We start from the raw sequence: 14984 nt of genomic DNA on the forward strand, positions 1-14984 counted from the left end.
TGAAATATTGCAGTTATTACACCTTATGATGGTATTTCTAGTTTCCTGAAATATATTTCTACTGACATGTTGTGAAATGATAAAATACAATGAAAAATGAAAAATGTAAACCCTACAGGAAAACTTTCTTATTCTAAATCCATTTTCTTTTCCTAAAAGAAAGCTTTAAATTTAGATTTGATATACGAGAAAAATTCATAAAAGGATTCTAAGGGACTAGGTCTGAGGAGACACTGGGATGAAATCTGCTTTACTAAAATAAAGAAAACCTAGTATTAACCTGATGAGAATACCTCTGCCTAGATCAAGCTGAGTTCCTAGTCTTTGCTCTTAAAACCTCTTGCTGTCTTGCAAATGAACCTAATTTCCATGCTGCCCATTTAGAAGCAATTGGAGCTTGTACCTCACGTACACTTGATATTGCCCAGCTACCATCACCAATCATTCAACACAAGGCATGCCCTGCTTCCCTTCCACTCAGCCAGGTTCAGCATGTTTGAAAGACACCTCCAGGCATGTCCAGCTTGGAAAAAAAGCAGATGGCAAGACTGATGTTGGGTCAGAAATTCAAAGGAACTTCCCTTGATGATGACGGCATCTGCTTGCCTTTGTGGTCACTGGAGAGGCACAGCTGCTGTGTGGCTGTGGGGACAGAATTTACTTCCCCATACACATGACTTCCACACCAAGACTTGCAGCCCATACCACAGAAATCTGCACGGATCATACCCTTACTGCAGCATGGAATTTAAAAGAGTGTTTTCCTTCTTTAGCCTGCATACATATCCTGTTTCTTTCTCTCATTGTTATTCCTGCATAACACATGCCTGAAAAAACCAATGTCATGAAGGCATAAGCCTAAATTATCTAGGATTAGATAATTAAATAATTACTACAGAGAGACAGAAAAAGCACCATCCTACAATGCTGTCATCCTATTTCTGATATTGCACTGGGTAATTAAATGCACAACATCACACTGTTCTCACTGTGGAGCCCATCTTACTGCTTCCCTGGAGCAAACTGCTGAACTCTTCTAGTCATCCCTACAGCTGACGTCTCTCCTGGGGGTCCTGAGGGATGCCAAACCACTTCCCCCAGGTTTAGCCTCTTCTGCTTTTACCTCTCATCTCTGCCTGTGCAACTTTTACACCTGTAAATACTGGAAATTCTATGTAGATCAACTACAGATGGGTGAATCTTGTGGTGTTTGAAACACTGAAGATCCCTTGAAATATTTTGGTTGTTCCCAAGCTAGTTTCAATACATAAAACACTTCTACTTGGTACAGTTTAGCTCCATGGTTTTCTCACTGTGCTGTTTTCCAGCCACAATTTCATTTCAAGTTGGGAAAATAATTTTCTTTACACTGGGGGCTTTTCTGAAAAGATGACAAGCAGGACTCCTCAGACAGTACATCAAACTTTGAAATCTGTGGTGTTTGATGGAATCTGTGGTGTTCTAATTGTTTTGAAATTTTACAAAATAATGATCCTAGAAGTTCCTCTGCTCTGTTATGAGGTCCTGACAGCTCCCAAAGGACTTCCCTGGCCAACACCTAGAGATTTATTTCCCAAAGATCCTCAGCTCCAGATCATGATTTCTCCGGGGGTAGCCAGATTTCCCCAAAGGCAGGCAACACAAGAAAATTGCAGATGAGAGACAAAACCAGAAATATTCTACTGAGCCTGAAGCACCATAGTGCTTTCAGAGCTTGAATCCAACTTCTGCTCATCCTGCAAGTATGCCTGGAAAAGTATTGCACTGAAAATGCTTCTGCTTTGCAGCCATAGATGCCTTCTGCTGTTTAACCAAGCCCCCTTCAGCAACACATATTCTCATCTGTGCATTTTTAATAGAAGCATAATTTTTGTCATATGTTATAATGAATAGCATACAACTAAACGGTGCATGTAAGACTGTAATTCCATCTGGGATTTTGTTGACATTGATAAACCACTTGCATTTTGCTTTATGTGGTTCATGCCATTACCGCAGCTCAACAGGATTATGGTCCTGTTCAGTATAGCTGCTTATAGGCATTATACCAGCTGATAATGACTGGATGTTTTATTAAAGAAAAGGTTTAAGTTAATATAATTGAAAATTCTCATCAGTGGTCTGATAATATGGTGTTAAAAATTACCTTTATGTTACTACCTGAGTGGCTTGTTTATTTTATTTAAGATTCCTCATCTCAGGCAATGAAAAACCTTAGTTGGATTTAATTATATCTATAATGAGGGACCAAAGCATTTCCCTTGTAATTTTGTGGCATCGCTACTTTTATAGGATATGAAAACCAGAACACTGCACTGCTCAGAAAGGAAAGTGAACCAGACAAGTCTAGCGATTTCATAGTCTAAACCAAGTTAAGCAGACACACACAAAACCAGATAAACAGTGAAAACTCTGGTTTTACTCTTATTATTTTTTTAAATTTCCAGACACTAATAGTGATAGCAGTGGCATTGCTAGGGATTGTTTAAAATATGTAATAACATTTTCCTTTAATTTGATTATAACTAATAGATGGGGCAACCCACGCATGCATTCCCCTCAAAATGAAGCTTATGTCAAGACACGTTTCCCTCTTGTCTGCAAGTAAAGCTATGAAACCTGTGTGAACAGGAGCTTTCATTCTTCTGCACTTAAGTCCCAGGTTGTTTGGATCACCACGGGATTTAAAAATTTCAGCCATGTATCCTGTTTCTAGTGTGGCCTCACTCTGCTAATTGCCATTTAGCTCACAGTGAAATAACTGCCCTAATGACTGCAGCAAAGTCCAGATGTTCTAGGTTGGATGGAAGGGAAATATTTCTGATCTGAATTTTTCTACTTACAGAAACCACTGGAAATGGCCACCCCTGCCTGACAGAGGGCTGGGACCACTAATCTGATGTCCTGCTCCTCAGCTCTGCCCAGTGTGCTCTGTGGAAGGAAAGGTTATTATCAGGAACGCTCCCTCTACCAGATTCCCAGATTTCACCTTTTGCACCAAGCAAACATTTAGCAACACTGTCAGGAAAATCACCAAGATGGGTCATAGCAGCCCACAGACACAGGTCAGAGGACAGATTGCAGCCACACTTCTTCTTTTTCCCACTGATGGATTCACAGAGCTGCTGCTTGCCCAGCACCTCCACACCAGCCATGGAAGACCCACCACTGCTCTCAGATGTTTGCTCTGTTCAGCCACGGGCACTCTCATATACTGAGAGAGAGAAGAGATACTCACACCATCTCGTCAGAAAAATTAAGGGGTGAAACTAGAGAGCAAGACTCCGTAAAGAATCAGTGAAAGCTCTTCTGATGGAGCCTGCATGCTCTGTATCATTGTCTGAAAGTTCTGCAGGTGATGAGAAGCATTCAGGCAGAGACATTTGCAAAACATCTGCTCTAAATGTCAAGATACCTTTTAATGTGTTAGGAGATATTGGGATACATTTGCCCTTTAATCCCAGTTCCATGCATCTTAAGACTCTGCTCTAAACAAGAAAAAATATAACTCAACTTTCAACATAATGGTTCCTCTACACTGTGGCCAGGGCCAATCTGTAGTACAGGATCTTTGAGTCCGTAGCTTTCATAAAAAACTCTCAAAGTGGAGATTTGGTGTATACTAGCAAGAGATTTTTGCTAGCAGTGTTTATACCAGTTACCCAAATTACATAAGTTATACCTCTCAATAGAGCCTTTTGCTGGTATAAGAACATTTCCCAGAACCAACGATTTAATTAGTGGTATGTTTCTTTTCTTCCCTTCCCATGCTCGTAGCTGACAAAGCTGTATATGCGAAATGTTGCAATGCAGACAGACCTATTACTTTTGGGGAAGCTGTTCAATGGCCAGCAAATGATTCCAGCATTGATGGGGAACCGAAGGGGACTGAAGCAATGCAGCCATGACGTGTGCTGAAGCAGCCTTCTGATGGATCCTGGGCAATGTCCAACAGTAACACACAAAAATCTGCCGTGGGATTTAGGGCTGCAGGTTGCTCTTACAGAAGTTTTCCGGAGCCAGGGTGGAAGGAAACAGAAGACAACCACCAACGAAGCTAGTTTCTCAATGATTTAAGATGCCTAAATCCTTTCACTCAACATGTATACTAAATTCTCATTAGCCTTAAAATATCACAATGATCAGAAAACCTTCAGTATGGCACCTTCCCACCAAACACTGTCTTTGACATCCAATACACCTCCTCACTCAACTAACCAACACAGGTTTTTCCTCTGTTAACACCATACAAGTACAATTACTTCTGAGAGGGTCAGATGGAAAGGGAGAAAGATTGGGGGGGGACAGACTATTCTCTCTTACACATCATTAATAATACTGACAGCTAAATAATTAAATCATCCTCATTATAAATGCAAAGCAGAAATAGTACAACTTGATTTCAGGTGGGATCTGCAACACTGTCAACTTTAAAAAAATGTTGTTTAAAGTAGGCAAATTTGATCTGGAACCATTAAAAGAATAAACTTGGAAGACCACCAGGTCATTTTTACAGAATCTCTTTTGTAAATGTAATGGCACTTTAATGGAAATTACTCTATACACACACGCATAAACAAGAGAAAACTAGTGTATATCAGTTATGATAATGTTTTCTGCTGGGTACTGAAAAAGTACTGGAAAACCATTTAATAACTATGTAATGTTTTACAATACTGTCAGCTGAGTGATTTCCTGCTCCATGGGCAGATACAGCCCTGCAATTGATTTCATGGGGCTGCACTCAGGGACTGTTCCTATGTATACAAGTGCTCTCAGTAGTTACCTGTTTGTAAGGACATAAAAGGGGGTACAGAACCCACCCTCTGCTCTGCCAAAACACAGAGATGTGAGACAGCTTCCATACTATAGGCAGGTGGGAGGAAAGTTCATCGAGATGGTTTTTGGTATTTAATTTTGAAGGTTTAGTTTCATCTGATGAGAGAGCCAGAGCATCTCTGCCATAGCTGAATCAGGAGTGTTCCAAGCTATACTGATATCGTCACTACTGTAATACAGCTACTAATAATTTCTTTACCTCAGGACTGACAAACAAAATAGTGCAGATGAAATTACTTAGGAAGCATAGAATTAACACTGGGTAGCTCAGACACCAGGGTAGATCTCTGACATGGGTAAAACTACCAGAATTACTGGGCAATTTGCAGCTGGCATTGCCAAACACAACTAGAAGGTGATGTCACCTGAAAGAAGCCAAACATCTTCAGCTCTTTCCTCCTCCTTCTTCCCATCAGGTGGGGTTAGAGCTGTATCTTCCCTGTACCACCCAGGTCTCAGCACTGATCTAGAATTGTAATTTTCACTTAGGTTCAGTGAAAAAGTGTCACGAATTAGTGAAAAGTGTCACTAATGACTGTCTAACAACTGTCAGTGAACAGACTCCAGCTTTTCAAGGCCATTCAGATGCTGCAGACAGCTTTCAGACCTGGGAACTGCTGCAGCCAGAAAGAACCCATCCCTCAGAGAGCACGAGGGGACCCTCAGGGAATGTGAGGGACCACTGGGACTCCCTACAGGAATCAGGGACACACTACATGCATGAGACTGAATGAAATTAATTCACAACCCAGCTATAAATCAGCCCACTCAGTTGGTATACACTGACACTCTCCCAGCCCCAAATATCACAGTAGTCATGTACCAACCATAATCTCTTGTTGGCCCATCATATGGCTATCAAAGTACAGGATGATGGCAATCCATTTATATTTGGGGGACACTCTTTACCAAATATTCTCTAGATTAAATTTCTGCTCCATTTTTACCAGTAGACTGTGACTTTGTGTAGAAAGATTGGGATCCATGATATATTCATCTAACACAATGCAACTTATGTCATAGAGATTCCAAGCTAAGTAGATTAGATACAAAGCAGAAATAAAAAGCCATGCTACCCTCACTCTTTGCTGCTGGTGAACTGAGGGACAGATTTGCTCTATGCTTCACAGTCATCACTGGCAAAGCTGGTAAATTCCAAGACTTGTGTTCTAACCATAAAACTATGCTTGCTTTCCTGGCATAGAGAGAAACAGGAACATGCCAGAGAAGTAAAGCAAACGCCAAGTAGAATGGGCCCCTGAAGTATTTGGTTCCCTGGAGAGAGATTAAAGTCTTGCAGTACATATAAACACCTGCCTAATGATGACAGAATTGGATTTATTGCTTCATGCAGCAAAAATGCCTCAGAAATAAGACACTAGTTGTACTATTGAGATCATCCAAACCATACTGCACGTGTTGTAGTTATCACAAACTTCAGGTGATCAGCCGAAAACATCTGCAGCACAGGTACTATCTGGTGAACACCAAGGCACAGCTCATAGAAACTCTGCCTGGGACCCTCCAGAGATTGTAAAGTAGCTGAGACATGATAGACTTGAAAGAACACCTTACTTCATGAACCTCCACCACAGCCCCAGCCCAGCAGCACCAGTGGGAGAACTGCCAAATGCCTAAACTGTGCACCCTCTCCTTCAGCTTATCACACTCTCAGGTTAGTGAAAACACATTTCTGAGGCTGGGATAGTAAGTTTGAACAGAAACCTTAACACAGAACTGCTGCACCTTCTCTTTTGGTAATCAACTATCTCCTATAAGCACTTAAGCCACAAAGTATTTCTAAAAGAAGAAAACTGAGCTTCAAAAATGGTGACTGAATGAGATGTTTTAAATAAATCTTTCTAATCCCTCTTGAGACATACACATGGTTGAAAAACAAAGCTACACCATAACCAGCACCTGTTGGAGGATGTAGTATCATGCCCATACAAAAAACGTTTTCCATCTCCATGGCATTTAAAATGGGTATGAGTAAGGGCAATTTCCATTAAACTAAACCTGACAGTTACACTAAAGGTGAGGTGAGTTACTGTAATTTATATATTGGCTGTAATATGGTTAAAATCCTGGTACAAATGGCAAAACAATCTACACTGCAGTCATCTGATATTGTTGGATTTCTTTTCTCTTATGAAAAAAAAAAAAAGTTTTCTTAGCTTTTTATTGACAGAAGATGTAATCAAAACGGTCACCCTCAGCTGAAGAGAGTTAATTATGCAAGTTGAGGAGGAATCACATTTGCAGATCATAAATTAGGTTAAAAAGCTCCATGTTTATTTATTTTCATTTCTTCTCTGGACAAAAAAATCCTTATTTTATTATCTGAAGCAACTGGCAAATATTTTAAAATGAAGTCCCTACAAATTACAAATTTAGCTTCACTCCTCAGATCTCAGGCCAACAACAGCTAGGAGAAAGAAAAAAACAAATAAATCCTTGCCCCCACTCATCCTTTCACCACCTTCACAATTCTGTTCCTCTCAGAAAAATTTAAGAGAACTGGTGAACTTTGCAGTGTGCCAGAGAAGCAAGAGCACATGGGGTATTTTAGATCAAAGGGGAAAATGCCTTCTCAAGTGCCAAGAGCTCCCTCAATATTATACTAAAAAAGTGTTGGTTCATCTTTCCTGCTGGATGAAATATCACGGAGAGAGAAGAGCTGGTGTCTAACCTGGGCATGTCTGGGTCATTAAAGCCTCTATGAAGTAGACAAAAAAAACCAACTTTCCACTCCTTTTGGAAACAGCCCACCCTGGTGCACAAAAGGCAATTTACTTGCAGGGCAATAGATGCTGTGTGCCAAATTGAGCCCTAGACTGACCTCAGTTTCTGAGCTGGCTCAGTATGGAGTTCCAAGTGAAGTGCATCACAGCACTGCAACTCCCCAGGTGACAAAGGCACAGAAGTTATGCCCACTGCAAAACCAGAGCAAATTCAAAGGGAAAAAAAACACAAGAACTTTTAAATAAAATTGCCTACAAGTATATAAAAAGCTACTTGGATGAGGGATGTTCACAATTCTAATATTCTCAGCTTGAATGATAGAAAAATGGTTTTTTGCCTCTTTCACTTCTACAGTCTACCACCCTGAGCTACTTTCTGTCTCTGATAGCTTTCAGTTTTTATCTGGTTGCTAATAGAGCAGATTGCTGAGAAAGTCTATCTCCTTTACTTCCAAAGGATTGAAATAGCCACTTCCTCTTTGTTTGCTTTCTCTGCAAGTGCTAAGAATTCCTTTATTACCTTTTTATAGCTGTGACTGGTAAACCAGAGGTTTTAAGCATCCATTTGGGCCCTTTTAGCACTGTGGGGAGCATGTCCTTCATATCTTTTCTTATCAGAAATGCCTCACAGAGTGGGACTACTGCCTATTGTCCAGTATTTTGTCTCTCACAGTGGCTGTTGCAGAAGCTACTGAGGAAGAGCATGTGAAACAAGACACTACCTGAGGTCCCATTCTGCTATTAGATTTCAGATGTCAAAGAGAACATCGTTGCCTATTCCCAATGGTGTCTGGTTTGCATCTTTTATCCATTAATTTGTCTAATCCATTTTGAACCTCCTATGTGAACCTCCACACTTTCTTGCAGCAGCAAGAGTTGAAGTTTATCACATTTTGAAAAAAGGCACTTTTAAAAACCTTTTTAAAATTACATCTCAATTCATGTTCCTAGATCTACTGTTGTAGGTTTTGGTAAACAAGTTTAGCACTTGTTTACCTCTGCCTTCTCGATTTTGTAAATCAGCTTCACATCTGCTCATCCTTCCCTCCAAACTGAAGTGAGACTGTAAGCCTGCTATTACTTCCCTTTCAGTTTTAGATGTCCTTTTCCATTATTTTTTCTTTTTTTTCTTTTTTTTTCTTTTTTTTTTTTTAGAGAAAAAAACCCTATGCTCTTGCTGAGATGTGAACACCAGCAGCATGCAGTACTCATGTTGTGGAGACAATAAGTTTTTCTACAGTGGCATAATGTCATCTTTGGTGAGGTTCTTGGTACCCTTCCTGATATGGGCAATTTGAACTGCAGCTGAACACTGAGCCAAGGATGACAAAGAACTGCTAACTCAGCATGGTGTGGATTATTCTAAAGCACCACAAAGTTGTTTTTGAGACACCCAAATTAACTCCAGACAAGAGGCTAGATCACACAACAGCACAGGATTATGCCATGCAGAGATACTTGATTAAGTCCTTGAAGATTTACAACTACATTAACACAGTGCACAGAATCCTTCTAGATTTGGCAGTGCCTTGCCAACAAGTACAACCACAGCACATTAATAGCCCCTCCAGTGCATCTGAAAAGTGTTCAAAGTGGTTCCTCTCTTTTGGGGAGCCCTATCCTCTCCGCCAAGGTGTCTGGAGCTCTGTATCTAATGAAAACAATATCTGAAGTCCATGTATATGAAGTCCATACTATAGAGTTAATAATTATCAATAAAAATCAGTGACTAAGAAATGCTCCCCAATTTACAACTTGTTTTCAGTCACTGAGAAAATTTACCACTACCCCACCTGAAGGCCAAGGCATAGCTGTTATGTGACAGAAGAGGATGAAAAGCATGAACTACTTCCTCTTCACCCAGTGCTGCATGTCTTCTCCCTCCCTATCTATGCCACTGATGCGCCTCCAAAAATATTTATGAGTTCTCATTCAAATACTTCAGCTGATAAATTTAATATCTCATTCCCTGGGGTAAGCAAAAAATAAAATATTGCATTGGCCCTCTCACATGGTGGAGATTATATTACTTTACAATGAAACCCAGCAAGCTGCACGTTACAGTTTTTACCACAATCTCCTCAGTAGGAATGTTTCAAATACATTGCATATGTGTGAATACAATATAAGCATACTGAAAGGCTTTGAACACTGTAATACATCAGACACTTGAGGCAGGAGAGAAAAGAAGCCTTCACCTCTCTTGGCTCCTATCTTGAGTCTATATTGTCCTGCGAGTGCTTAATTAGACACTGCTGTTCTCTGTGGTCATAGATGATGCTACTTAGAACACACAAAGTGAACTTCAGAAAAAAGTGACTACTTCAACTTATCCCGCAAACCTCCATAAAGCTGTAGTTTGTTCATGACTTTGTAGTTTGTACCTTGTTCATGAAATATCTCGGTGAATGAAAGCAGGTGGGAGCGCTTGTTCCATGCAGTACAACGTGAGGAAAAAAAAAAAAAAAAACAGATTAAAGGAGTCGCAGCTGTACAACAAAGTCCTTTGGTTTGTGCAAACACGTTTCCATGTGCCGTAAAAGTCTAAACATCTGACCGATTGGGATTTTACAAGGTTGCAATACTCGAAAATGCGCAGAGAAATCGACAGCGTTCAAAGGCATTAAAGAGTTTCAGCGCACATTTGTTTCCTATGTCGCCAGCTTGCAGGGATCACCGCAGCACCTGCTCCTGGAACCCCCGTGGAGGGCACCCCACAAACCCGCTCCTTTCTCCTCGTTTTTTGGCCGCAGCCCTTTAGCTGTAGCACGGGTGCCACCTCCCGCCTGCCGCGGGCAGCGCTGCCGGGAGGCACCGGCGGAGGAACCGGAGCCTCCGCGGCTGCTGGGCCAGGGGAGAGGGACAACAGGAGAAAGGAGAGAAGGCAGCGGAGAGAGGCGAGGAGAGAGGGTTGACAGTCATGAAAGGGATGGGTCTGCCTCAGCCTCATGCAGCGCTACAGGCTGGGGACAGAGTGGTTGGAGAGCAGACAGACAGGAAGAGACCTGGGAGTCTGGATTGACAGGAAGCTGAACATGAGCCAGCAGTGTGCCCAGGTAGCCAAGAAGGCCAATGGCATCCTGGCCTGTATCAGGAACAGCGTGGCCAGCAGGTCCAAGGAAGTGATTCTGCCCCTGTACTCAGCGCTGGTGAGGCCACAGCTTGAGTCCTGTGTCCAGTTCTGGGCCCCTCAGTTCAGGAAGGAGATTGAGGTGCTGGAGCAGGTCCAGAGAAGAGCAAGGAGGCTGTGAAGGGATCCAGCACAAGTCCTGTGAGGAAGGGCTGAGGGAGCTGGGGATGTTCAGCCTGGAGAAGAGGAGGCTCAGGGGAGACCTCATCACTCTCTACAACTCCCTGAAATGAGGGTGTAGCCAGGGGGGGGTTGGTCTCTTTTCCCAGGCAACTCTCAGCAAGACAAGAGGGCATGGTCTCAAGTTGTGCCAGGGGAGGTTTAGGTTGGGCATTAGAAAGAATTTCTTTACTGAGAGGGTGATCAGACATTGGAATGGGCTGCCCCGGGAAGTGGTGGATTCTCCGTCCCTGGAGATATTTAAAAAGAGACTGGATGTGGCACTCAGTGCCATGGTCTGGTAACTGCAGCGGTAGTGGATCAAGGGTTGGACTTGATGATCTCTGAGGTCCCTTCCAACCCAGCCAATTCTATGATTCTATTAAAAAAAAAAAAAAAAAAAAAAAAAATTTCTCCATTCTACGCTTTGGGAAAGTATAAAAACACAAGCTATTGTCACACAAGCTGTGACAATCTGAAGCTCCTGCAAACTTAATTTTTCAGAAAAAATTAAAATAAATTTTAAAAAAATTATAAAGTGCCTTCTTTGTAGCTTTCTGTGCTTAAACCAAAAGGTCAATATTTGTGAACATTAGGCACTTCACAGAAAAGGCACAGGCAAATTGGTGCACCCAGGTGAACCCACACCATCAGTTCTCCCTTTGTGAATATTTCCAAATTACTTAGTGACGTCCACATAAGAACTCAATGGCAAAGGTAGAATTTACATCACTATTTTTAACCACAAAAACAAACTTCTCATATGCAGCAGCCTTTTTCACAGTAGAGCCCAGAATAATTTTTAGGATTTGTTGGTCTGCCTTATCTTTTAATTATGGAAGACAACTATAGAAAAAAACAGCATATGAGGTTTAGATTGGATATTAGAAAAAAATGCTCATAATAAAGCACTGGGACAGGCTGCACAGGAAAATGGTGGAGTCACCATCTCTAGAGATATTTAAAAGATGCGTAGATGTGGTGTTTAGGGGCATGGTTTAGTGGTAGACTTGGCAGTGTGCTAGGCTAGTCTTTTCCAACACAAATTACTCTGACCTTGTGTTTAAAGAACCTGTGTGTGCCAAGAAACTTGAATAGGGCTGCACATCCAGCTTTTTTTTTTCTTTTTCTTTTTTTTTTTTCCCCCCAAGTAATAACTGGAGCTTCATATCTGCCTTTTGAGATGACACGGGGGTGTGCATGCATCCTCACTTCTCCACCAAATTCTTCTGTTCTTTGACAGACATCCTCCCCGTGAATCAGTGCTAGAGGACAATGAGAAACACACTTTGCCACTCCTTTCATGGGTGATTATTGGCAAGAAACCAGTGGTGGCAGGGGCCTCTCAAGACCCAACACCACTCTCCTGTACCTCATTGCCTTGGCCTCTTGCTCTTCCTGCTCTGACCCTACCTACTATTATTTGAGTGGACAATATTCAAGTAACACCCTTCAGCTTTACTTTTTTTTTCAGCAAAATACAATATTTGCCAGCACATGTACAAGAAATGCCTTTGTGTGCACAGAATTTAGCAAGCTACTGTACTTTTAAAAACACACAAATTCAATTTCCATGTCTGCAGAGACATTCACATAATCATAGAATCAGTCTGCCTGACTGCTCAACTCTTTTCCTTTCCTACATATCCAGTCCTCCTCCTCTCCCCCCACTTTCCTATTTCATCTCAATTCCATGAATAGAAACACTTCAACTTCCACATGAGAAGATTTTAGGTTTGCTAGGGTTAAAAAAAAACAAAAAATAAAGACCAATTCTCCTGCCAAACAACTTGTACACAACAAAAGACTCTGAAACAATTATGTTGCTTTAAGCAAAATATTTTTAAAAATAAATAAATATTTGAGATGGATCCTCTACTAGCAATAATTTTAGACCATGGAAAATAATCAATAAACCAATGTAATTGGGATCTTATGGGAAGCACTAGCTAACATTATCTATATTCACAACCATACTAGCTCAGTGAGTAACATGATGAATTTTATCACAGGATAATGGAGACAACTGGGCCCTGCAGTTCTATCCATGTATTTTGGCTGTAGGCTAGCTGGGGTTAAAGTTTTTCTTCCCTTCTGAATATTTGCAAAGTCACTCCTCTCTCATCCCCACACTGAATTTTTAGGAGTGTTTTCACACACTTGCAAGTGGGGGAGGCACAAATATTCCAATTAACTTTTATTTGAAGTGGACGTATATATATTCTTGAAGGTCAGACAGAATGAGGCTGTTCACAATGATCAGAAAATCATCAAGACATGTTGGTCTTGAGAAGAAATGTTAAAAGCTGTCCTGCTAAGTTTGAAACAGACCAGGGATGAGTCAGAACCAGCTGATATTGTGATTTGGATATAAAACAGGTTCATAGAAGGGTTAAAGTTTTTTTTAAGCAAACCATATACTTTGGCTGCAGCAGAGCACTGGAACAAACTGTCCAGAGAGGTTGTGGAGTCTGCATCTCTGGAGAAATTCAAAACCCTCCTGGATGCCATGCTGTGCAACATGCCTACATAAACCTGCCCTGTCAGGAGAGTTGGACCACATGACCTCCAAGAGGTCCCTTCCAACTCCTAAAATTCTATGATTACGTGAATGTCTCTGCAGACATGGAAATTGAATTTACGTGTTTTTAAAAGTACAGTAGTTTGCTAAATTCTGTGTACATAAAGGCATTTCTTGTACATGTGCTGGCAAATATTCTATTTTGCTGTCTTAAAAAAAAAAAAAAAACAAAAAGGCAAAGCTGGAGGGTGTTACTTGAATATTGTCCACTCAAATAAATGGATGAAAAAGAGAATATATACCACAGCTTGTATTGACATACAAACACTTCTATATATATGGATATCTGAGGGTGTTTCATATTTTTGTGGAGGGGTTCCACAAAACATGACCTCCATTCCCTTAAATACATACTCCTAAAACTAGAAGCATTTCAGGGTTTGTTTTTTCTTTCCCTATTTGCCTTCCTAAACCTGTCCTAAGCATCTGTATTATGTTATCCAACACACTGGTTGCTAACAATACAATCAATATAAAAGGTTACTTAAGGGGCATGGCTTTTTTCTGTCCTCAAAATAAAAAGTATATTTTAACAGGGATTTGAGGGATTTGACCTCCTTTACTGCACAAAATACCTTAGAGTCATGGGGGGGGAAGGAAAAAAAGAAGGATACTGCAATTAAAATTTTTTGGAGTACAAAAGCAGGAAATTTGCTTTAATAAACATTTTTCTCTGTGTCAGCATAAATATATTTTTTTAGTTTCATAACTCAATTGTAAAATTTTACAGGGCAGGAACTTGGCATGCCAGGCACTGACCTAAATACCTATTATTTCATTGCCTTTACAAAAGAATATCTGACAGCTTAGGCATCAGTATTTTTGTGAAATACTGATACCCAGACCCTACCATTGTGCTTCAAACAGTAAACCTTACCTTACAGACATTAACCCCAGTCAGGATACAGCAAAGGTGGAGATTCCTGACAAGGAATGGGAATGATGACTACCTTAGAGGCTACAAACTTCCACCCAGAAAAGAAATCAGGAAGGTTGACTTGTACATAAACATTTTTCCCTCTGTGAATATATGTTTCTATATAACTCTGCTTTGTGCCTGATCATCTTTCAGCACTATGAAATATCAGGTGATCCTTTAAAGTTTTTCTAAACAAACCATGTACAATACTTTTATATCAGTTTGTAAATTTGTGACAAGTGTTATTTTATGCATAAGAAGTATCCTTGTTTTATGCAATATGACATTGCTCACATCTCAGTGAAAGATTTTTAAAATACCTTTGCTTAAGTACTGTAAAAGGTCTCCCCAGTTGCTTTTGAATGGGAAGAGGAGAAAAGCTCATCCAAATTAGTAAGTTTCAAATCAGTTTTCACTTATTCATGTAAGATTGTGACCTAGACACCTTTAGAATTGAATGGAGGAAGCTGTTCCCAGGGGCTGAAAGTTCAAATATTTATTTAGTGTTTAAACACCAGAAAAGATACCATTTACAACAGGTCAGCTACATGATGCATTTTATGTGGATTTAGGTTTTTTTATAGGTGGACCTTTGTTCAAAAAGAATGCCAA

The sequence above is a fragment of the Heliangelus exortis genome, chromosome 3, assembly GCF_036169615.1.
Source record: "Heliangelus exortis chromosome 3, bHelExo1.hap1, whole genome shotgun sequence".
In the NCBI taxonomy this organism is placed as follows: domain Eukaryota; kingdom Metazoa; phylum Chordata; class Aves; order Apodiformes; family Trochilidae; genus Heliangelus; species Heliangelus exortis.